The following is a 24,834-nucleotide window of genomic DNA, read 5'->3' on the forward strand; positions in this document are numbered from 1 at the left end:
AAAAAAAAGGAAAAAAAAAAGAAAAAAAAAGGGGTAAACTCAGAAGAATTAGTGAAGCAATGGCAATTTGCTAGAGGGCAAACTGCTCGCCAAGGGACCAGTCCAACCCTGAATGTCAATGGAAAGCCTTCAGCTGGCTCAGACAACTCTCTGAGCCGTACAATGTGTTTGGGCCACATGTACAACTCCTGTGACCGTCAGTAAGAGCTGCACGCGTAGATACAGGACATGAGATCCGTGTATCTCCCCAATCCAATCTGCTTAGCTCATCAACAGAATAAAAAGTTTTACTGCCATCAGCATGGCAGATGCAACAGTGTGGCAGAAAGGAAAGCTATAGCCTGCTTTGCAGGGTGCATTGTGAGCAAAATTTCAAGCAAAGTTCTGACCGCAGGGTCTTCGCTATCGGTAACTGCAAACAACGGAGCAAGCGTAGCTCCAACTCCTGAAAATAAAGTCACGTACGCAGGTAGACAAGTTTTACTGTGACCCACTAAGACACACATGCTCGCTCTGGGTGTCAAGAGAACGCTGGCAAGTAGTCTTCCTGCATGCAAAGAAGGTTGACCGGTGGAGCAAAGCAAGCGCGCAGCTGTTTGGCCCCAGTCCTGGTTAGGGTTTTGCCTAGGCAACTAAACAACTGGCAGGAAACAACTGCCAGAGCAGCCCGGAGGGTGCTGACTCAGCACATAAGTATCCGCCGCTCTGACTCACAGCCCTTACTTTCCCAAATAAATGGAAAAAGGCTGATAGCCACTTTCCACCACTTTAAACTGCCCGTTTGCCAGGGTCTTGTTTCAGAATCTGCATTTGAACCAGCATCAACCCCAGGCTGAGCCTAAGTGCATGCATAAAGAAATTTTAATCAGCATACTTGCAGCTGTCGGTGGCGGCTGATCTTTATGCCCTCCTTTTGATCAAAATGCCTTTTTTCTCTTCCTCTCACTCCGCCAAGTCATTTGCAGGAGTCTGAAGTGCACACATTCAAATAAGGAACTCACTCTAACTGCATGTTGAGAACTGATAATCAATGTCATCTTTAATTTTTCTTACACGGTTATCCCCTTTAATGGAGTGTGCGGTGGTAACTGAGAATAAATCCGCTTTGGGTTAAGCTAGAGATTGTTATTTATTTTTCTTTCAGATCAGAGATTAATATTGCTGTATGACCGTTGGCACTAACCTCTTTTTCCATAGCAACACTAAAGAGAACATAAACTATGAGTCATAATTTCTCTCTGGAGGACTTTTTTGTAATTATGATCATTCCACAGTTCCTAAAATATGTTAGCTGATATATAGCTCTGGTATAACAGCTTTGATTTTCCTTCGTTTGAACACAAAGGCAGAAAGAAGAGACTTCCATTATTTTCCCTTTCTCAGACTGAGCTAAACACTACACAAAGTACCATACATTCATTATTCATTATAACTGTGCAGCTTCTAAAAACTCCACAGCAATCTTTTCCCTATAAAGGTGGAACAGATTTCCTCACTTTCAGTAACCTTAAATGATACTGACCTTCTGGAAGAAAACTCGTGTCCTTTCTACCATGGTTAGTAAATTGGGGTCTGACAGCTCGAATTGATCCAAACTGGAAGCCGTGTTATACTGGGTGGCAGCAAGGTTGGACACTAGCATTGCTCCTCTGCCAGTCGATAGCTTTAAACTCTCCAACACCTCCTCTCCCACGGAACGCAGCTGCAATACACAGCCCAGGTTTAGTAATAAACATGGTTCTCTTTACTCCCTTCAGTACTGGCCTTGGAACAACTTGTCCATACAGCTTCTTGGAATATCTTAACAGATGATCACACCAGATCATCACAAGAGATTGTAAGACTTTTTTGTGGGTGCAACTGCCTCCTACGTTCCCCTTACTCGACAGTCTGCTGTGCGCTAGTGCAAAGCAGTCAGAAAACCTATAGCACCTGTTGCAGGAGAAGAATTAGGAAAAACAGTTAGCAAGCCCAAGGGGACATGCACTCAGTCAACAGTCAAAACCCAAAACGGAGAGACAGAGCAAGCTCTCAATGGGATCCCCAACAGCTAAACCAAATGCCGATTGCACTGACAAAGGATGCATGGCTCACTATCACCTTGCCAGGATGAAGCAGCAGCGCGCACAGGCTCAGGCTTGTGCAGGCACACAACGAAACACCAGAACACCAATTAACATAGTATCAATCGCTCCACACTCCTCCCTAAAGGTTTGGGGGGAAAAAAAACCCCAAACGTTCAAAGTCCTGAACACAGGGAGGACATTGTAACAGGCAGGTCATTGTAACGCCCTATGCCATTAACTCCGGCGAGGAGAGTCTGGCTCTGCCTGCTTTACTCCTCCCATCAGGCTTAAGCTGCGTAGAAGTACGGGTGAGGTGAACTGTGCTAGATACCGAAAATGTGCAAGACAGTGTTAGGAACAAATCGCACACAGGGGATGTCTGCACTGCACACCATGTACACATACCTCATTTAGATCAAGTACCAGGCACAGCCTAACTACAGAAACACAACACTCCATTCAAGCAAATTTATCTTATTTCTCAGCTACTTAGCTCCTGATGTCCCACGCTATTCATTTAAAGCAAGCTTCACCATCTTTTCAGTACACTGCCAACTACAGTTATATATGCCCTTATATTACTTGTTCCTTCTGACATGCCTGTAGGCAAATAAGCCCCGTGAGGGTGACAACATGAGCTGCATTAACCAGCTGCCTGGTCCCTGCATCATTACAACTCAACACAGGGCTGTGAGAGACATGGAAAAGGGGACAGTAAGAACGTCTGACTAGCGGTAAACAAATTATGAACACACAGAAGTTGTCTGCGTTTGCAGTCGATCGTCACTTCCACACTATCACAGTGAAAGCTATACTCACTATGTGACTTCTTTTCAATAACCTTCATTTTCCTACAAGGTTTACTATTTACTGTTGATGATTGCTGGAGATTGGAAGTCAGTGAGCAGGTTATGATTGAAAACATTAAGAGGTGATATGTCATGAAAGACCTGTGACCCATGTAATTAGGTCCTATGTAAATCTGAGAAGAAAGGGGTTTCTGTTTGCATGTCCAGGTGTCAGCTCTTTGGAAGAATGACTTTATCCTCCGCGTGCCACTGCACACCTCTTCAAATGAAAGGCAAGCCTGCAGTACATCGAAGCCTGTGTTTCTGGGTTAGGTTTAACAGCATGGAGATCTCAATTAAAGCAAGATCGTATTATGCAGTAGCACTAAAATACTATGTATGACATACATACGTAATATATATGACACCCAGTTTAAAATAAGGTGAGAACCTGGAAAAGTTTTCATGGATTTTGGAGCAGTTGTAAATTCTTTCACTAAAAAAAAAAGTAAGACTGACAGGATCCAGTCCTAAAAATCAATCCATCTGATATTTTTATTTGATCAGTTCCCATTCCTTCTTAATGATACAATAGTTGACATCCAGCTGGGAATGGAGGGAGGCATTAAGACAGGAAGAAGTGCGTGGGAGGAGAAAACAAATAGGAAAATGTGGGTAACAAACGAAACAGTGGGATGTGCATAAGAGAGAGAAAGTGTGAGGGAAGGAGTCAGTGGGAAGGATGAGGAACTGAAGGAAGGAGCTGAAAGGCTGCCGAGAAAGAAACACCGGCAAAGTGCCAGGGCAGAGACAAAATCCTCAAAGCAAAGGATGGGACAGAACCCAACAGGCACCAACAAAACAGGGAAAACAAAGAAAAACAAGAGTCAGTAAGGTCTAGGGTTCAAAAGGATGGAAATGAGAGCAGGGAATCGGAAAGACTGTGGGATAGCTGCCATATAAAAGACAGTAACAGTGAGGAAAGAGCACAATATTTAATATATCATGTCCCTACCTACCAATCAGCATTGCAGAGGCAGTGCCCTGGATTTAGGTCTAGAAGTGACTTTTACTGTGCAATGTTGTCAATACCTTTTGGTTTGCTTGTATTATTTTTGTTTTGAGAGAGAAAAGTTAGTCAGGAGTAGGCAAAAGCAGTATCTTATTCACACACATCAGAAAAGCTCAGCCTGATCCTGCAGAAGCCCATGCTGGGAACTGCCCCTTCCCAGGTCTGCTGCACAAGCTCGCACAAGACCATGCATATGCCATGTCGACTTGCTTCCAAAAATGCTTGTGGGGAGGCGGGGGCTAGCAGGAGAGAGAACAAATGCTGGTAACAGCAGGATGGGGTCTCCGCTTGTCCAGACATTTAGCTAATCCCCCACTGAGTACAGACCTTCTGCAGACATGGGGCAGGCAGGGTGTGCAAGAAACACTGAGGAATGCACCTCCAGCAGCTGGATTTCCCTGCCAGATCACTGAATCCTAATGGTTTGCTGGAACAGAGCCAAAGGGATTTCTTTGCTATTGCAAATGGGGTTTTGGGAAAGCAAACCCAGCTCTCCTCCTCCACCGAGCCTCACCCCCTTGCTTTGCCAAGTCTGCTATATTAAGATACTAGGCAGCCATGCTGGCTGGGCCATTTCTCCTTCGTGCTTGGCCTCCCGTGGGAGTTGCTCCATTCTCACATATCTGCTGAGAAACAGCTTGTTCTTTCTGGCTTTCCTCAATTTCTTTTTTTAGTGGTGCCTTTCTGCCACTTCGCACAACAGAGGCCAGGTTCTGTTCTGATGCCAGCATGGACCTGCTGAATCCCCTTCCCACCGTGCAGCCCCCAGATCAGGAGCAGCTTCCTCCTGCTCCACTCCTAACATCTTCTAGGTTATTTCCTGACCGTTTCTTGTGCTTTTCCAGAAGCTATCCAGTTTGCTGTATAATTCTCTCCTAAAATGAAAGGCATTACTATGAATTTTTGTTAATGGCTCATAGGATACAGGGGGTTTTGTACCTGCCGTACCTGGATAATTTTCTACACGGAAGAGGGAAACGGAAAAAATGATGACGAGCTTTGGAGCCAATGGAAGGCAAACCTGGACTAGGACGCTTTAAAAGGGAAATGTCTCCTTGCCTACTTGTTTACTGCTGTCATACTTCAGTGCCTGAAAAGAAAGTCTCCTTCTGTAGAGAGGAAGGGAGAAATGTATTACTGAGAGAAAAAAAAAAAAAAAAAAAAGACAGTGGAAACTCAGGAGTTGTATGGATTCTTTGTCATACAACTTTACAGTGACACATATGTATCTCATACATGTGCATATATACATGCTACACCTATATATATACACACGTGTGACACACATGTATCTCTGTATGCATACCTGTATATCCATCTGTACTATTTAGCACAAGAATTAACGTGCTACACCCTAAAAAAACATATTTGGCATCCATTAATCCATCTCATTAATTTTGAAGACACCTGCACATCTGTAACTCATTCTATAAACTCATACAAAGTCCCTGAAAAGTTATCCTCCTGACTTTTCTTATAGTGCCTATACTATCACAGTATTCAGCATCTACTCTGAAAAACTAAACAAATGCAGGCGATCCTTTTTTTGCATCCTGTGACAGTAGTCCAAATCTACGCCAGCAGTAGGAGACTAAGAAAATCCAAATGTGTTTAGAGAAAATCAGGGACAAAAGAACTTGACTTGGTGGTTCTTGATCATATGTAAGAGTTACTCAAGCTGCAGCTCTAATAGGAGCAATTTTGTATTAGAGTGTTTCACTTTATAAGGATTTCACAAAATCACTTTGCAAGTCTTTCACACACGGTTTTGCACAATATTTTTCAGGCAGAGGCAATGTCCACACGGACAGACGCAAGCTCGCTCTGCCCACGCTTCAAGCCAACTGGAAGACATGTTAAATGTCAGATGTTGCCCCAAGCTAATATGCCACGTCTCTTGTTAGCTCAAATGGGGCACTGCACTAACTACATCCATATGATGCCTGGTCAGCTCAAAACACAGACAGGGTGAGATCATCTCTGCCTGTACAATAATGATAGGCAACATAGCCAGAGAGTTTTGCCTGCACAAACAAGGCAGTTGCAAGGGGTATTACTCCACTGCTGCTCCGTTAATGCCTAACCTACCCCAAGAACAAAATAGATCCCCAGATTATAGTTAAAATATATATACACACACACACATCTGGTAAATATTTTACATGTAGCAAGTACTGAGTAATCATTTTTTTCTCCAACTCAGAACTCATCTGATTTGCTTGTTATAGAGAAACCTCCTCTTTGATGCCACTGGAGCAATCTGAAAGATTATTTTTGGCTCTATAAATCTTAATCATCACACTACAATACAGTGCTTGGTGTCTGCTCACATTTTCTTTGTACAAGGCTCCAATAAGACAGTAAAGAAGGGATCAGCTAAGCTCTTCAGTGGCTTTCTTCTGGTCAAAATCCTCTGGGAATGTGGCATGCAAAATTGCCGGTGGACTCAGCAGCAAGGCGTGTGCCTGCCCTTCCATGATACAGGGGCCCATCCACTGGGGCTCTGGGCAAAGGTCACTAGCAGATTCATTGCCAGCAGCAGTTCTGCCATCCAGATGACCACAGGGACTTGAGGTGGAAGAAGTGCCAAGATGCTTACAGAGAATAATTACTTTGTGTAGATAATGACAAGGCTTTAGCCTACTTCCATATCGCCACTGTGATGGAGACATTTTATTCGTTAAGATTATATATTATTCAGTGAGCTCTGCCATCTTTCTCCAAATATTATTTTCACTCAACAATGTAGCTGGCCAAACACTGCAAAAAAGCAGTAGCTGAAAAAATTATTTGTCAGGAAATAGGGTTTCCTTTCCTCCACCTAATGCATTCCAGCAAGTTCCAGCTACATTGCTCCCTCCCAGCATTTAACTTGACAAAGCATGTAGTGAGCCTGGCAAGAACCTGAAGATGTCAAAATGTTCATGATTATCAGCATTAACAGTTGTTATTGTTCTTATAGCAATAGTTAAAGCTTGCCCTTAGTAAGAAATGTTCTTTTTTTCCCCGACTAATAGAAATTTCTTGTGCACAATAATCCTCTTTACATAGCATTGTGATATTTTCAGATTTTCATGTTCACCTTTAAAGCTACATGAATACTGCCTGGTGAGGAAAAGCCTGCTACATTCAATACATATTATAGCTTCATTCTTAACTGGATTTAGTACAGTGACCATTTGTTGTTGTTCCTTTCCCAAGCTGCTGCCTTCTAAGTCTCTTGCTTGTTTTCCATCCATATTTCGCTACCGTTACCACCATGATTTGCATTATCAGGTCGGTTTTCACTAGGCTTCTAGTAAGATATGTTAAACTTTGCAGCCACCTAACTATACTACTTTATTTTTTTTTTTGTGGTAGCAACAGGGGAGGTGGGGTCCTGACCTTCATCGGCAATGGCATTCTGGAATCATTTGTTGTGTCATCCATTTATTCCGACCATACAGTAAAACTCCTTATGTCGCTGCTTGCCTTCAAATCTGAGTTTGTACCTAAGGTACTCAAAAGTGCCATTTTCAGAAACACAATCATCAATGGTTAAACTGAGAGGTAAGTATGGGGAGCTTAATTCTACCCCTGTATAGGGGGATGCAGTTTCGGAATGAATGCACTGAAGCCAGTGGAGCTGTGGAAGCTCTGCCTAGTCTGTGTAGCAGAAAAGATGATCGTGAACCAGACTCCCCGGCACAGCTAGGCTGGAATTACAGAATTCTTGTTTGTAGGAATACAGAAGCCCTATCTGAGCTTCTTCAAAAGACAGTCTCTTTACTACCTTCAAGACTAAAAGCCTGACCTGAGAGCCAATCGACTGATTCAAATCAACTTCAGCATGCTTTGCATCTGATTAAAATCAAGATCCCCTTCTTTGCTGTAACTTCCCCAAATACTTTCACTACGAAAACTAGCTTTTAAGAGAACTTTCTCTGAGCACAGATTGAATACACATCTGCAAGACATTTCTTTGGATTCAAGGTAAAGTACCGAGATACTATTCTGAGGAGTATGATACACAATATCTTAATTCTCACTCAAACAGTTCCTGTTTATCTTCATGGAGGACTAACTCAAATATTAGCTTTTGGATTTGATAAGGGACACATTAAACAAACACTGATGCCTGTATCATAAAAAAGCTGGCACTCAGCCAGGTAAGTGGAGCACTGCTTACAAGTTAGGTATTACTATATTCAGGCTTTGCTTGCAGTGGTATTTTCTTCTACAGCCTGCATTTTTTCAGGAGTGCATAAGCATATCTAATAGAGTAGCTTACAGAGAGATTTCAATCACCCCTAGCACAGGACAGATGAGACATTTCTTACGCCAGCTCAGCTGCATGCAGTACTCCCCTCCCTTCCAAGAACTCCAGTAAGGACTTCAGGTCTGAGACATCATCTTGTTACTCCATTATCACACAGTGATGAAAGAAACAACACTTTAATTGTTTTCTATCTGTGAGATAATGAATTACTCCTCACTCTAAAACAGAGAAGCAGCAAAAGAAAGGAACAAGAATACTTATTTCCTTTTCCAGACAACAATTAAAACACTTGTCAGAAAATGTGACAATTGGTAAAAATCAATGTAAAATTTAGTAATAACTTGACACTTTGAATATTGCAAAAGCTCTCACCTAATACTCTCAACTAATCAGCCTTACTAAAGCTGACTGGTTCCTTGAAATTAACAGTGCTTCCTGTGGACTACACTGCTTCTCAGCTTGAATTAGACAAGCAAAAAAACCCCAGTACTTTCCAAAGAAATTTTGAAGTAGGCCTACAGTAACTTCCAAGCAGCTTCTTTTGATTTTTTTTAAAAACAAAAAAAACAAAAAAACAAAAAACAACCAACCAAACATAACAACACAACAAAATCAGCCAGTAAAATAAAATAGAAAAAGACCTGTAAGAAAAGGTCACACTTAAAGAGAAAATGGTGAAAGTTTCCACAGGCATTTACCAACTTCCTTACCACACAAATGTTTAAACACACTCTTAATAGATCTTCCAGCAGATAGCAAATGTTTCACCCCTTGAAGATGATTCCTACATCTTCTCAAACCTGTGTTTTACCTTGATTTTTTCTGATACCACAGGCATAGGCTAAAACTGCCAGAATTTGCCACTGAAACATGCCACCTGAATGCAGTAACGCTTTCAGAGCTCAGCTTACAAGCTCCTCTTCCCAGGACTCTGCCTTCCGCTGCTCGTATCCTGAAGTAAAATGCTGAAAGGAGTTATATTGCTCATGTTGGCCATAAATACCAACCGCTCTGTCACTCATTTAGAAACTAATGTATTTTTCCATAAAACTTGAGAAAAATATCAAACTTCAGCCCATCCCTGTGGAACCATCCCCTTTCATCCCAGTCCCACTCATAATCAATTCCCTGCACAAGGGGGCTCTGAACCATGACTGTGGTTCTCAGACACTACCACAAGAAAGAGTAAATAGTGCAAACAACAGGTTGCCCCCTCCCCCGAGAGGATTGCATCCAGGCACTTGTCTCACACCGATAAGCGAGCATCCAGACAATCAGAGGCGCAGACAGCATTGCTCTCAGAATAGTTCCTGTTTCCCTGAGTCTCATGAGAGGTGGAGGAAAAGATCACCCTCTCAAGGGCCACTGCTACACACACTTTCCTGAGCCCTGGCCCACCTCCGGCCCTCATTGCTCAGCCTGCCCTGCTCTTCAAACAATTCAAACGAGAAAATGCCAGAATCAGAAACAGCACAGCTCACTTGTGCACTATTCGCCGTAGATTTAGTGTCCTCTCTAACCAGCCCCCAGATCCAACAGTATTGGTTGTACCTGAACACTGCCATCTACGCAGGGAGCATGGCTGAAATGGGTGACTGCTGATGAAGATCACCTCTCAGGGAAAAGCAGCACCCTCTTTCAGAAAAACTAGTGCTAGCTTAGAGCCTAAAGAAGCCAGAAAGAAAGAATGAGTACTGCCTTTTCCTCAGGCAGGCAACTATCCTTTAGAAAGCTATTTCCAAAGGTTTAGGACAAACTCTGATACCTTCCAGGTGAAATAAAGCTCTGAGCATCCTCAGCAGATCTTGTTCCACAAGCAGGTAAATAAGCTTCCCACAGCTGAAGCAGCATGACACCCAGGTTTTGGTTCCCATCTAGTAGAATCACCCAGGAAGCAAGATTTATTTTACTTGAGGGTACAGAAGGTCTGTTCCCACAGGAGAGCTTTGCTTCCTGCATCGGGAAAACTAAATAGGTTGATTATGTCTGCTACAGCCTCATAAATCCACGTCAGCTGTTGCCTCAGGGAGAGCCATTGCTCCTCTGGGTGATTTTCTCCCCCACTTAGAAAAGATGAACAGCTGGTTACGTATATCACAGCTCCGGCAAAACACTTACCCGTAGCCTTATGCCAATGATAAGTAAGGAAGCAGGTTTCTGCCATTGAGACCACAGGAAAGCAGGAGGCAAAACGGAAGCAGCTTGTTTCCTTTTGCAGCAGCTTTATCAGGTCAGAAGACAAAATGGTAATCAGAGTGGACTTTGGTAGATGGCTTTCCAAATGGAGCTAGGGGCAAACCAAAGAAACCAAACTTTAAACTTCCTTATGAACATCAAAGTAATTATAATTTGCACGCACAATAAAATAACCTTCTATACTATAAAACTGCATGAGCCTAGATAAAACAGATTTCTGCACTGAACACAGAGGGCTGCTGCAGAGAGGGAGAGACTGTGCCTCATGAAGATGAACTTCCCGTGCAGTCACACGAGGCTCCGCTGCCAGGGCCGTGTTGTGCGCCAGCACTGCGTCTCAGGACAAACAGCACCAATGGCTATGATGCTGCAAACTTTAGCCTACCCACAGCACAGCACACCCTGTAACCCACCCCGATGCAGCCGCAGGGGCAGCCTCTATACTGCCTGCAGGCAGGCAGCGGCAACCTGGGCAGTGCAGCCAGTCACTGGCTGTGTTCAGTCATCTGGACCCCACGTCATCCAGTGCAGCTTCTAACTCCAGGGTTTTGTCTTCAGAGTCAGCCTTAGCTTTAGGGAGCCCAGGCTCAGCCCTCACGATACAGACATACAGGCAAAAATACCAATCACCATGAGCAGGTTTAGTAAAACCAGGTCATTACAAAGCTCCAGGAACTACACAGCTCTGGTTTTCTCCAACAATACACATAGGTCCGCTGATACCAACATCAGCTCACACCCACTGAAAATCAAGTGTAAAATAAATTAGGGCAACACTGGTATCTAATAACTCAGTGCTTATAAGAATTTTTTAAGACATGCAGTTTTGCACGCATATGGCAAGTTTGCAAGGAGCATTAAAGTTCCTTTATACTGGGGCAGAAGTATTATCACACGAGTTCTCAGTCTGTTTTTCCTTTCATAGCTGGACGTGTCAAACAGACCACAACCAGCAGATAAGAAATGCCTACAAAATCAAAGTGCAGATTAGAGAGGCAGCAACAGCAGCTGAGAGAACCATCTACCACAGCTGTGAGACAGATCAAGGGAGCTGAGAAAAGCTAAGTGCAGTTTCAAACTTTACATGACATTCAATCTATTACATAAATAAATAAGGCATTACAAGGCTGTGAAAACACTGATTTTCTTTCCTGCTTGTTAGCCATGGACTCTGTGACATCAGTTGTGGCTAGGGCTAGCGCTGCCGCTCATGATGCTGAAAGGCATGAAGGTAGAGTAGAAATAAATTATCCTCTTCCCTCAGAGTGAAATTTTAATGCATCAGTGTTTGTGAGGATGTATACGTCTGTTTTCCAGCAAACTGTCACAGCAATATTAAAACACAGAACTATTAATATGGGAGTGCTCGGTGATTCAAAGACATGTCTGACATGTAAATCTCTCCCTGTAATACATGCATTCCCTAGAACTAAGAAAAGCACAACTACAGCAGAGTTTGCATATCTAGGAACACATTTAGGTCATGCAGTGTCAATGTAAGGAATGCACTAAACAATGCGTGCACAAGGCCTGCAGTATTTTCCAGTGCTTTAGAATTACAAGTCAGGTCTCATCAGGGATACTGGCCAAACACTTTGTGTGAATAAAGCTATGCAATATGAAAGCAGTCCCTAGTAGAGAAACACAAGAAAGGTCATGAGATCATGAATTTCCCCAACTCGGACAACACGGGGCTCTGCTCAGGCAGCCCTGGCCCGCACTGGTGAGCACCTGAAGGATCTCCCACCAGATCAGCATTTATGGGTGCTCTGTGGGCTTCAGACAAGCAAAACCACTATATCTATGGGAAAACAAAAGCCAAGCATCTGCTGTCTGGGATCATGTGGGCAGATGAAAGCAATACCAGCTAGGGAAACTTAATTCCCCTTAATAAAGTGTTGCTGGTTAAACCAATTGATTTGTGTTTGCAAGTGAGGAAAATTAGCTTATTAGGCACCAGGTAGTTTGGTTTAATTTTCCTGAATTTCCAGGTAGGAACTCCAACCAGCATTTAAGTAGCAATCCCTCTCAATTTGAGCTCAGTTCATGCAGTTGCATGCCAGCCAGATTCCAGCAGAGGCATATCACATCTATAACAACGAGAATATCACCTGTCAGCCAATGCCCTGTAACACCAGCTGATACCGAAGAATCTTACAACAGCCATTGAGATATCTTAGCTGCTCCCCAGAAGGCAGGCCATAGAGCCTAGCTATTTCATCTTAGCTTTGTTGTAGTTAGAGACAAGAGCACCCTGAATACACATGGCAGACATTAGAGTATGCAGTTTCTGATTTTAGTGTCCAAACGGATATGTAAATAAAAAACAACTTTAAAACTTCCTCTTCTTCACCATTGTAGTCCTTTGGTCTACAACAATCCTACCATCTGAAATTCACCATTTGCAAAACACATCTTTCTTCTTGCTGTGAGAACAGTAACTCGAAGTGAAAATATCAAGTGAATGCAACTGTGTCCCTGATGTCAAAAGAGGAACAGAATCTGAATAAACAAATAAAATTTACATGTCATTTGCCCTTCCCCGCAAAAGACTGGTATGATGCACTGAGGTCCATAATGTCCTTACAGCATAGCTCCTTCCTGTATGCCTTGAAGCACTGGACTTTCAAGGACTGTATTTTTCCCCACTCACAATAAGCCAAATAATACGGGTTGGAATGAAATTGCCAAAGGTAACAAAAACCATTGTTGCAGCTTCAAACATCCACTCCATTTCCTGCTCCATCTCAATACCAAGACACGTTTATTCTGCGATGATGAAACTACTACAATGCACACACAGTACAGGAGCTAAGAAAAACATCTAGGGTGTTATTAAGTGTCAGTAGAAAATCTTACAGCACTTAAAGTATCCAGTTATTTTTACCTGGGGTTCTGGTGATTAACAAGCTGTGAATGTCAGATCCATCTAACTCACCCTGAAAGTACAGGAGAGGGAACGAAGGAACAGGTCCTTAGCACCACTTACTGAAACAATACAAAAGTAAGAATTATTATTATTGCTAGTTCCACTATTGCACTTCAATTCAACTGAAAATCTGCCCTCTGATAGCACAAAGGTGAGTCAAGTGCCTCAGGAGATGAAACAACTAGCATTACTCTCCAGCTTAGCTTATATTATACCTTGCAAGAATAAACTATTAGAAATCAACATTCTTTGTATTCCTCACATATGCAGGTGCTTTTAATTCATAGCTCTGCCTTCCCCTCCCCTCCCCATGAAAGAGTCGGAGGGTTATGAATATCAATTAAGACAAGAATATGGTACAAAATGCTTAACGTGCCTCACTATGTACTATCGATGGACTGCACGCCCGCACGGCAAAGCATCGGGCCAAAGCAGGAGACAGCGTCTGCTTCAGGAAAAGCCATGTAGTCGGGAATTACCTTTCAGCGGAAAATATTTAACCAGATGGGAATGTTATTTATACGTGATGCTTCCCATTAGCGGCGACTAACATTCGTGGTATGAAGTCTATTCTTATTACAGCACTAGAGTTATGCTACGCTTTTAATAATTAGTGGTACTATTTTATTTTTTTTTCCCCTTCCCCAGCCCCTGCTTTCAAGTCACCTATGCAAGAACCACTGAACTATTGCGGTCTGGTGACCTGCTCAGCACGAAGCAAGGCAGCAGCCAGCAGATAAGCAAGGGAAGAGAGGCAGTCACAGGGACTGGAATTCGTCACTGTGTTATGATTCACCACTAATTTATGTGGGATGCTGCAGAGCGCAGGCAAAATCCAAGGGCGCACTGAATTCACCCTCTGCATTTTCTTTTCAGCTCCTAGGTGGGGCTCAGTGCACAGGATTTCCCCTTCCTCTACCATCACAGATTTTCAAGGTCGCTTACCCGGCAGGGACCGCGGGTTGGAAATGCCTGGAGAAAAGCCACATTGCACCCCAGCTCCAGGCAGGTGGGCGCTACGCCCCCAGGGCGGCTCAGGCCACCAATGCCTCAGGGCAGCAAATTTTTGCACCTGTAAAATTTAGCGTGAGTCAATATATGCTCATATAAAGACTATAATTTCCTTTCACAGAACTTGCGCTTGAAATTACGGTACATCCAGCACACGCATGTTGCCTAAGGACAGTATTCGTTGCAGGTCCTGCAGCACCGAGTCCCGGTGCCGCCATTCCGCAGGCAAACAGCAGCGGGCTCCCACGGCTGGAAGAGCCTGGCCTGGCCCCACAGGCTGCTGCTGGCCCAGCTCCGGAGCCCCCTCACCACCCTCGCCCCCCTCGGGGCACACAGCCCGGGAGAAGCGCAGCCCCCTCCGAGGCGTCGAGGCCATCCATAGCGGGTGGCCCACGGGCTGCTTACCCACGGGGGAAACAGGGCTCCGACAGCCCGGGGGCCAAACCCGCCACGGCCGCACCCCACACCGGCGTGAGGGCGAGCCCCCCTCCGCCCCGGCCTCCGCCGCCCCCGGGCCCCGCCGGGCCGCGCCGCCGGCCGCTCCCCCGCAGGCGGTGACAGCCCGCGGGCAGGGGGGCAGCGCCGCGGCCGCAGCACTGCGGCGCCCCCTGGCGCCTCGCCGCCGGCCTGCGCCCGCCCGCCCGCCCCCGGGCCCCTCCGCCTCCCTCGGGCCGTGAGGGCGCGGTGAAGCCGCTGCGGGAAGCGGCGAGGGTCTTCTCCGGCCTCCCGCTGCCCCGGGGCGGGGGGGGGGCTCCCGCCAAGGCCTGCCGGGTGCTCTCTGCGTCCCCCCCAGCAATGGGAGCCCACACAGGGCCCCTCCACGCCACCAGGCAGCTGCTCGCTGCCGTGGCCCAAGCCCTTCCCGGCGAAGGCTTCCCCGCAGGCTGGAGAGCGCCCGGGGTGGATAACATGGCTGCCTTCCGCTCCACATCACCTGCCTCAGACCTCGCTGCATCTCGCAGGCCGTGGGGCGAAGGCCTGCCTTACCGTGGGGAGCGCTGGCAGCAAAAAGGGCTAAAACCAACCAGCGCTCTGGCAGCGGTTCTCCGGCGGCTTCCCGTCCTGTTCCCCTCATTAAATCTCCTTTTAATACAGCCCTGCTGAGACAGCAGCTTTCAGAGTTGGTGTGTTTCCTGGCTGCGTTTCAAGCCCTGGTTGAAAGCAATTAAAACTGCTAGCGTGGTGCTGCGCTCCCGAGGTCCCGGGCCTTGTTTAGGTCGAGGCTGGCAGGGTACGGCAGGAGCGTGTCCACTCAGCACGTTCATCCCTTGGGTTTGTGGCAAGGCAGCCTGCTCAGGACGGCGTTACGCCAAAGGAACAGAGAGAAACGGACTCACCTACGTGCTGACTGGCATGAGAATGTATTCTTCTGTCTTAGCCATGCTCATCCAAATCCCATAGGGCTCAGAGGAAAAGGAATGTAGGAAGGAAAATCCCTTCTGCACATTCCCTACACCTCGGCCTGTCCACCAATTGTTTGTCCCTGGCATAATGGCATCAGATAGTAGGCCAGGACACAACTTGCATGAGCCTCCATGATCGTCTTGCACTCCCCTTCTTTTTAAAAAAGGAACAGTGACACATTACTTTGCCTTCAGCAAGGATTTCTTTGCAGATATAATCATTAAAAAGAAAAGGAAACACAACCTAGAGTGCAGAAGATACTCTGTCCACAGAGAGCAGTATCAGTGGTTCACTGTCAAATTGAAAGGATATTTTCCATGATGATCTGTCCTGGGTGACTTGAACACTTTCATAAATAATTGGGATGATGGAAAAGAACACGCTTACTAATTCTGCAGATGACAAAAGCTTTAAGGGATTTTGAAGACAGAGCTAGGATGAACATGATCTTGGCAAATCAGAACAGTCTTCAAAAATGTCTTAAAAATGTAACCCAGATCGTAATCTAGTGAAGAAAAATGTGGTGGCCTACACTTGGCCAGGATAAGCACCTGTATAGAAAAGAGACAGGCAAGGCAGCGGCGCAGAAATGCTTCTGGAATGTTTGTAAGGAATCATAAAATTAATGTGTCAAAGTTATGCTGCTGCAGAAAGACTTACATCATAAAATGCAATATCTATAAGAAATACCCGTGGAGTAACAGTAACAGCAAACCCAGCAGTCCTTAGATGTTGGCTGAAATACTACATTTAGAAAGCTACAGGTCAACTGGAGGGAGCCAAGAGTGTCAAAAGAACAGAAAATATGACATGACGCATTTGCCAAAATTCTTTCAACGTTCCTGCACAAAGAGGAGAAGATTGAAGGAAAACATAAGTAGCTATTAGGTACACGGAGGGCTTTCCAAAACTATGAAGGAATCACCTAGGTACCATCTCCCTAAAGGAAGGGGGAAAAGTGATGACCTATGATGTCAGCAAAGAGAGTTAGAATGAACACCAGAAGGGATGAGGCGATGCTTTTTAGCAGTAGCCACCCACAAAGCACCAGCGAGATTGCTCAGGGAGGCTGAGGAGTCTCCATCATCAGATCCTAGTGAGAGCAGGATGAACAAATCCCTGCCAGGAATTAGATACCTGTAGCTGGACGAGGTGGTAGGACTAGACCCTTTGCAGCACTGAGCCTCCAGGTGTGTTCACTGGCAAGGGTGGGAGCTAGGATGCTGCCGAGTCAGCCTATCCCCAGGTCACCATCAAGATTTTTGCTACCCTCAGGCTGCAGGAGCAGAAACACCCAGTGAGTTTTCAGAGGCTGACCAGTCCTCACAAACAACACTGCTTAAAATACCTCCCTTCCTCCATGGGCTATAAATAGTCTCTGCATATGAAATGCAAAACTGGAGTTAAGTCTCTGACTGGACACAGGAAATAAGAAATTACATACTCTGACTTGAAGGGTTTATGTGAATCCAGTCAAAACTTTCTGAAGTGGATGCCTTGGATCAGGCCATTAAGTCCCTACACAGAAGCCTAAATCAGTGGCCTCATTTTCAAACACACACTGAGCACTCAGCAGCTCCTGTAGAGTCTGAGAGGAGCTGGTGATTGCTTGTCACATCTGAGAACTCGTGCCACTTTGGCTCTGAAATGTGGACCTGAAAGCAATTTTCTATGCAATTTTTCACAGTCCTAATCCTGGTGTTTTGTGAACACTTTCCCTAGGTTGTTGTTGGGTTTTTTTCCCCTAAGCCATTATTTTCTTTGTAATGTAAAAATAAATATTTCACATTAAAGCAACTCCAAAGCTCCAACTTTGGAAATCTTCAATGGGTGCAGAACTTCAGGCTGAGAACTACAGCACACCAAAGATTTTACCATATCAAACACAGTTTGCACTCCCACATCCCCTCCTGCATTCATAATTATGTTCTGACTCACATTATAATCGCATTCGAGTCCCAGTCCTGCTTTGGAAATTTCATGGCTGCAGGCAGGGACATATCTTCCAATGCACAGCACCCATCTTCGGTTAAGCCATATGCAATCATTATTGCCGCAGCCATGAAACTGGTTCTTCGCCATTTGAATGTACCAGTTACCTCATCTGGACTTCCGGCTGCAAAAGCCATATGGTGCAGAATCTTCAACACCCTCTTTATTAGAGACATGAGAAACAGGAATACAGTTCTAGCATTAAGCGGAGAGATTTTGTTACTGTCACTCTCAAAGAAGTTACAAGGCTGGGGTTTTTTGGAGCTTAGCAATAGAACAAGTATGCTGTATCTGTAGGAGGGGTGGACAAGAACTCATGGTTACCTACAATTATAGCAGAAGAGGAAAACCAATTTTACCCTCAAACTCTTGAATACTTTAAACAAAATGCATCAAACACATGATTTTGGGTGAGCTTTGAACAGAAATTCCCAACTTTCCCCAGAATTCATCCTCAACAAAATGTAAGAACATGCTTCAGGAATTTTACCAGGAGGATGCACAGCCAATAGCAGATGCTTGCAACAATAATTAAAGCTCGGAAACAGGAGAAAAGGATCCACTAAAAATCTTATCCTATTACTAAGGAGCATATGCCATATGTAGTGGGATTACTTTCACCTACCTTCAGACATCTACAAGGCAGACTTCTCCATGGGACATAGTCACCCTTGGCTGGCACCACAGCCAGAGAAATGGGCACGTGGTATCAAATGAAATCAGCTTACCCAGGGTTAGCAGCACTTGCACAGCAGGGAAAGGAAGAGCCCCTGCTTGCTTTAATAACTGCTTTTCCTTACATTATTAGTTGGCTTTCTTTAGTCTATTGCATTTATCTTAAGTGGTTGCATGTATTTCAGTGTTGCAATTCATACATCTCAAAGTTTGTTCTCCTTTACCCTTCCCTTTTTCCTCTTCACAAATCTTACAAACAGTTAAGAGATTTATGGGGAACTACACATGTCCCAGAGAATATGAACCCTTACCTGACCTAAGCTGCTTAGATTTCAGCCATCTTAACTGAAGTACCAGTTAATTACTAATGCATTTACAGTATTTTAAAGAGTTATTTCTTAAGAAAGCTTTATTTCATGTGTAATGATGCTGCCTTCTCATTTCCCCACCTAGAAATCAAAATATCCCAGTGATATCCTTGAACTATGCTGAAACTGGAAACATAGCCAATGAGTGAGTACCTGCTGAGTTCACCTGGGTCAAATGCAAACATCAGCAGCTTTCCTTATTCCAGTAATTTTCTCTTCATCACTATTAAAATATGAGATTTTTCTTATCTTCACATTAAAAATCCTATCTGCCAATGAAAAAAAATCCCACCTTCCACTTCCATCAAGTAAGTCACCCTGACACGCAGCAGCTATAAATTTGGAAGCCATGTCCCACTCTCACATGTGACACCTCCAGTTTCTCAGAAGAAAGTCAATCTAACATCACCCTGCAGTCCCAGCTGCTTAATCAGAGTGACTAGGAGATGGCATCCCCGTGCCTGCATGAGACAGATGGAGAAAGCCACGTGCCACCATCACGAGGGCCATGCGAGGTGGTGTGTTTCCACGCGTCTGCTCAAGCCATCCTGCGCGCCGCTGACACAGCTCGCCTCTGCAGCATCTGAGAAAGCAACACCCGCAGAGCCAGCCAGCAGTTCCCCAGTCCTATCCCTCTCAATAAATCTTATTACCTTCTGAAAGCAAATCAGCAACTGAAAAAAAATCAGCAACTGAAGCAACATCAACAGGCATGTGAAGTAGCCGCAGAGCTGAGGATGCAACCATTCTGCAGGAGACTGACAAGGTTAACGTTATTTTGAGGTAGAATTACACGTATTTCAAGAATTGACTTTGCATGCTTCATCTCCTACCAAGGAAGCTTTTGTTGTTGTGAATTCTTTTGTCTGAAGTTATAATTATTTGGGTTCAAAGTAAAACTGGCTGTGGGTTTCTCTTCATAAGAATTTGGTCGTGTTTCAGGGCGAGTAAACAAACCCTAAATGACATCTATTAGCTACTCCAGCCAGAGGTGTTCAGAACAACATAGGGAACACCGATCAGGAGCTTACAACTCTTCATTAAGTGATAAGACATTTGCGTTTAGCCTTAAAAGCAAGTACTAAACACTGAGCACAATCATCAAGGGGTTGTTTTGGGCAGCAGAGTCGGGCTTGTGGGCAGCTCCTGGCCTGGCGGCCACTGGTGTCGGGCATCACTGGTCGGGGCAGCCACCGCACAGACCTCTTGAATATCCGCTGTCAGCCACAGGAGGGCAAAGCGAGCCCAGCCAAACTACAGAAACCACAGGAAGGCAGCCAGACCACGGCAGGATCACACGCGGTAAAGGGGAGAAGGTGTAAGGACCAGCTAAAGGAAATACAGAATATTTCCAGACGTCCTCCAGACCAAAGGGGTTTTTCCACTGCTCATTAGCAGCCGGAGCCAGCTCAGGAAGGAGCGGCAGACGGCGCAGGGGGGAGCAGCCTGCCAGGGCTGCTGGTCACCGGCAAAGGGTCTCCCAGGGACCAAACTGGCTTTGTGCAAGCCGAGTCCCAACCGGCACTTTCCGAGCACCAGAAAATCAGGCCCCGAAACCTCGAGAGCTGTTGAGCATTTTGCCAATCAGAGCGCCAAGCCCTCATTTCAGAGTAAACTTATTTGTCCATCGCAGACACTGCAGCTATTCATAATTCCCCCTCAATCAAAAACAATTTTGTGATTTGAAAGAATACTCGTTTTTCATAAATGCTGGCATCTCCCCAGCAATCAGTGAACTCCCTGGCAGCCGGCCAGACACATCCACTGGTGGCAGCAGTAATTCCTTCTCATTATAATGTTTATATGTGCATAAATCTGAGCCAGGTGAATTCACAATATGCAGTAGAATGACAAATGTATCACATACAGCGAAGGGTCGAGAAGGTGACTCTGGAGATTTTTCATCACTGGATGACAGCATGATCCAAATACAGAGTTCTCAAGGTTTGCGAGTTCCCAAGTGCATTGCCAACTTTCTGCTAGGCCACAGCCTTTTACTTTGTCCACAGATTTGCTGTAGTTTGCATTAAACAGAGAATAAAAGTAACATGTATACGATTTTTTTTGTAACTCAATTCAATGGCTTTTTAACTTAAATACTCAAGAAAGATTTTTTAAAGGAAATCTTGGGTTTTTCCCTTAGAAAGATAAGGCAGACCTTTTCCAGCTTCACTGCAGGACCTGTGGGAAATAAAGGGTGCCTATTTTATGTATTTTTCATCCTAGCTTAGAGCTGTTACATACAGGGTGTTTTTTTTCCCCACTTGGCCACATTCTCTTTTCTCACTATCAAAAAATCAAGTCTGGAGGGGAGACCCAACAGAGCACAAAGGATGCTCAAGACTTTAATTTATTTGGTGTGCATTCACATCATCCAAAGGAAAAATTACTTCGATACACACATTGTAGACATGACCAGGAAAAGACAAAAGGCTGCCTCCACCTTCACTGGTAGCAAGGGATCTTTAACCAATGTACGCTCTCAAAGCGCACGTATTGACTGCCGTGTTCAAAACAGCTTGGCTAAAAATCCACTAGTCTAAGAAAAAACCCAGTATTTCCAATGTAGAAGAAGAAACAAAAAGACTTTTCACAACTATCCTTTCCACCCTTAGATATATTCCAAAGAAGCAAAACCAGGGGAAAACATTCTTTCAGGTGCCACCCTAAAAATAAAAGCCAGCTGTGAATAGTTGCCAACAGCACACCAAAATTATCACCCTGGTTTCCTCCAAAGAAATCGTGACCTCTAAAGTGAAAAAGCCTTAAAATGGAGGGTTATGTATCTTTGTCTTGTTTTCAAGCTCGGTGTGTCACCCTGTTGAGCACCCTCGTGCTTTCAGGCCTATTTTATTTAATGAAAGCACTCCGATCACAAGACTGGGAGCTTGAGTCCTAAGGAAAATACTGCCTATCACAAGACTCCCTAGTAAAAGAACAGGAGGGAATTGTGAAGTGCAGAGGTCTTTAAACATAGAGGCTGTGTTTCATATCTGTGCCATTTGCCTGTTTGTGCAGGAAGCTCATGTCTGGTTTCTTCCCTTGGGTAGCAGGCAGTTGAGCTTTCCATCTGAGAACTGAATTAGCAATTTCCAGGTGTATTTCAAAAGGAATTTGAAAGATCCTCTGCTTGTCTGCAGGTATTTCAATCCCATCACTCAGGCAGGAACTGAACAGCTGCTACATTAAAGGGAAAGCCCACGCATCAGAAGCGGAAAAGAGGAAGATGTTACAAGCAGACCTGAGCAAAAGGCAGCTTATGATTAAGTCATGAGAATGTAATTAGGGGTGCAAGAGCACTGGAATACCCTAGCAGATACTTTCTTTGAGGCCTCCACCTTGGGAAGGCAAGAGACTCAGCTGTACACGCGTGCCGGATCTGTCAGCTCTTCTTTGTCACAGATCCCTGCTAACTTCCAGGGTTTCTAGAAGGAGACAGGCTAAAGTAGGACCTTGTGAAGGAAATTGATGCCACCACGCTTGTCAAATTAAATCTGAAGAACAGTTAAGTAATAGGGAAGACTGACTTTTACAGCACTTGGGGAAAAGGTACTGAGCCTGCGGTAGCTTGTCCTGATGCATTTGGGTCTGCTATTAAATTGCCCCAGTTACATCTTCCCAGGCGAGGATTTTAGCTCACAGCTGCAGTGGGGCTGCAGACAGGCAGGAGAAACGTGATGCACCAGATTGCTTAAGGCAGGAATGAGATGAAGGGATAAGGCAGCAACTGAAGGACAAGGGAAGTGCTGCTAGACTGTGGGATGCAGGAACAAGCACACAGGCAGAAGGAAAGAGCATTGTTTCCAAAAGAAGGGAGGGAGAGGAATGGCAGAGCCAGAGATAACAGGAGCCAGCAGGGGAAGGAGCTCAGGGCAGACAGAAGCAGGGGGATGCTGCCTTTGAAAAGTTTAAGTGACAAAGAGATACTGGGAGTTAGCAAATACAGGAGAAGAGGGGGAAGTCAGCACCTCTCTCTATGAGGCTGTTCTGAGGAAGGTCAAGGTCTGTAGGTCTGTTCCTTGCATTTAGGGGAGGGGCACGGATAAGACATATATTTTTAAAGCCTTGAGCTGCTTTGAGTTCTTTTGAGTTAGCTCTGGTTGAGTTAAATCACTATTTGCATATAATTAACTTCTGCCGCTACATGGTCCTATTTGCCATTTTGAGTCTAATTAATCATTAAGGCACCTGGAGCCTTTGTACCAATGTTTGAGAAATCTCATATATATTTTTATATGTTCGCTTTCATTTGCGTCTTTGTTGAAAACAGGCTTGCTAGCCAGGGACAGAGCTGACAACCCCCCTAACGCTGCATGTTTATAACTTTTGAACCTTGACCATCAGGGATCTTTACAAGCATTACTTGTGTGCACTTTGAAGTTAAACTCTACTCAGAATATCTTTCACTGCAGCAACTGATCTATTTGGTGTAGAAATAGGTTTTTAAAACCTAAATATACACGAAGGGTGTGAGGGAGGGAGTAAAAAAACTTTGCTGTCTGTATGTGCTTAACCAGGGAGCTTATGTTAGGTGCCTTCTTGGCCAGTCCATAGCCAGTGAGATGGGCCTCCCTGGAGGCGGATTCAGGATCATCAGGATCAGCTGTCTGAACATTTAGGACAGCAAACAGACCCTGGGGAATGGCAGAGCTTAGGGGACTGATCGCAGCTTAGAAAACCTGGGGCTACAGGTTCGGTTCTGCCCATTTTTACAGGGAGCAAAACGTAGTATCTGCCAAAACCAGGTGTTCCCAAGGGGCTGGGATTCAGACGGTATGAGGCAGAGGAGGAGGAGGAGGAGGTGTCTCAAACCCAGCTGGACTCAGCCCAGCAGGGACCTCACGATGCCTCTCCCAGACTTTGGGCAAGTAATGAAATATTTTGAACAAACTTGCCTTGGTCATCTGGCCAGCCAACAGGAATTAAAAGGGTAAAATTCCTAACAGAAAGGCCTGTGAAAATCAAAACTCACAATAAAACCCTCAGCTCTTCCTGAGTGAATCAGACAGAGGAAATGAAGCACATTTCTGTCTAACACTTATTTACTAGAGCTGCACTTTGCATTTTTGCCATTACCATTAAAGTAATGGCTTTGATTGACAGGAGCTCATTTTTAATTAGCCAGATCAACCAAGGCACAACATCAGCATTTCTGAAAGCATCTGAAAAAGCAGCCTACTTCTGCAAGAAAAGCTTATTTCCATTTGAAGATTAAAGGTTCTAGACAGCGGCAATATGTTTCTATCTGCCATTTCAAAAGGAAGACTTGAAAACATCAGGCTGTACCACATGAGAGATTAAAAGGTACAGGGAGATAACTCGCAACCGGTCCTGCTTCTCATAGGTCTTTCTTCCTTAATCCTGTCCAGCAACAGCCTTGAACAACAACAATATAACCACATTAATCAAGGATTATTAGCGAGAGATCTTAATGCAGCGTTTTCACCCATTCAGCTCAGAGGTGCTCCGCATTTCACTGGAGAGTGCCATCATTCCTGAATTCATCAACAAAAGAATCACACGCTGTTAAGGGAAGCGACCCAAGCCGCTTGGTGGAGTGGGTGGTGTGGTGGGCCAGAGCAGGACCTGCCCACCTGGCAGGGAAGCTGGGGCCGACGGCAAGGTCTGCTCTTCGGCTGCGGTGACCGGAGAGCAGGACAGCTTTTTCCTGCGGCTTGACTTCAACAGCAGCAGGAAAAAGCTGTTGCCCCATTCAAAACTGTGCTGTGCCACGAGAGGCAGCCAGGAAGGGGAGGGAGAGAATGAACGACAGATACCAGAGCATGATCTGCCTTAACTTTGCTCTTCCATCCTATCTGGCAAAGGCCTTGATTAATCCACAAATGTAGCAAAGCAACAACGTGGTAGAAAAGCTGTCTAAACCCTGTTATCTCCCCTACTCCTATCACCAGTAGCACTCTTGCTGTTTGAGACATTTTTAACCAAGCAACGTTTTCCTGAAGCATACTGCTTTTCCAGAAAACCTTTCAGCTTGGAGATAGACCGCTTTCAGTTCAAGCTGCTTGGGAAAGCAGGCAGGGAGGCTGGACAGGGTGCAGGCAGGCACACGCATAC

The 24,834-nt window shown here is 44.9% G+C and overlaps 1 long non-coding RNA gene across 1 annotated transcript in view; it reads right to left on the bottom strand.

Annotated features, from left to right (window-relative positions):
- LOC130153944 (uncharacterized) overlaps window positions 1–15,502 on the bottom strand; it is a 52,618-nt gene extending 37,116 nt beyond the window's left edge. Inside the window, exons 1-4 of the long non-coding RNA XR_008823550.1 lie at window positions 15,308–15,502; window positions 14,255–14,381; window positions 13,268–13,368; window positions 10,303–10,471 (exon numbers count right to left, since the gene is read on the bottom strand). This is a non-coding gene — a long non-coding RNA (uncharacterized LOC130153944). The remainder of the gene's footprint in view (window positions 1–10,302; window positions 10,472–13,267; window positions 13,369–14,254; window positions 14,382–15,307) is intronic.
- Window positions 15,503–24,834: the final 9,332 nt, after the last annotated feature.

Source organism: Falco biarmicus, chromosome 8 (assembly GCF_023638135.1).
Source record: "Falco biarmicus isolate bFalBia1 chromosome 8, bFalBia1.pri, whole genome shotgun sequence".
Taxonomy (NCBI): Eukaryota; Metazoa; Chordata; class Aves; order Falconiformes; family Falconidae; genus Falco; species Falco biarmicus.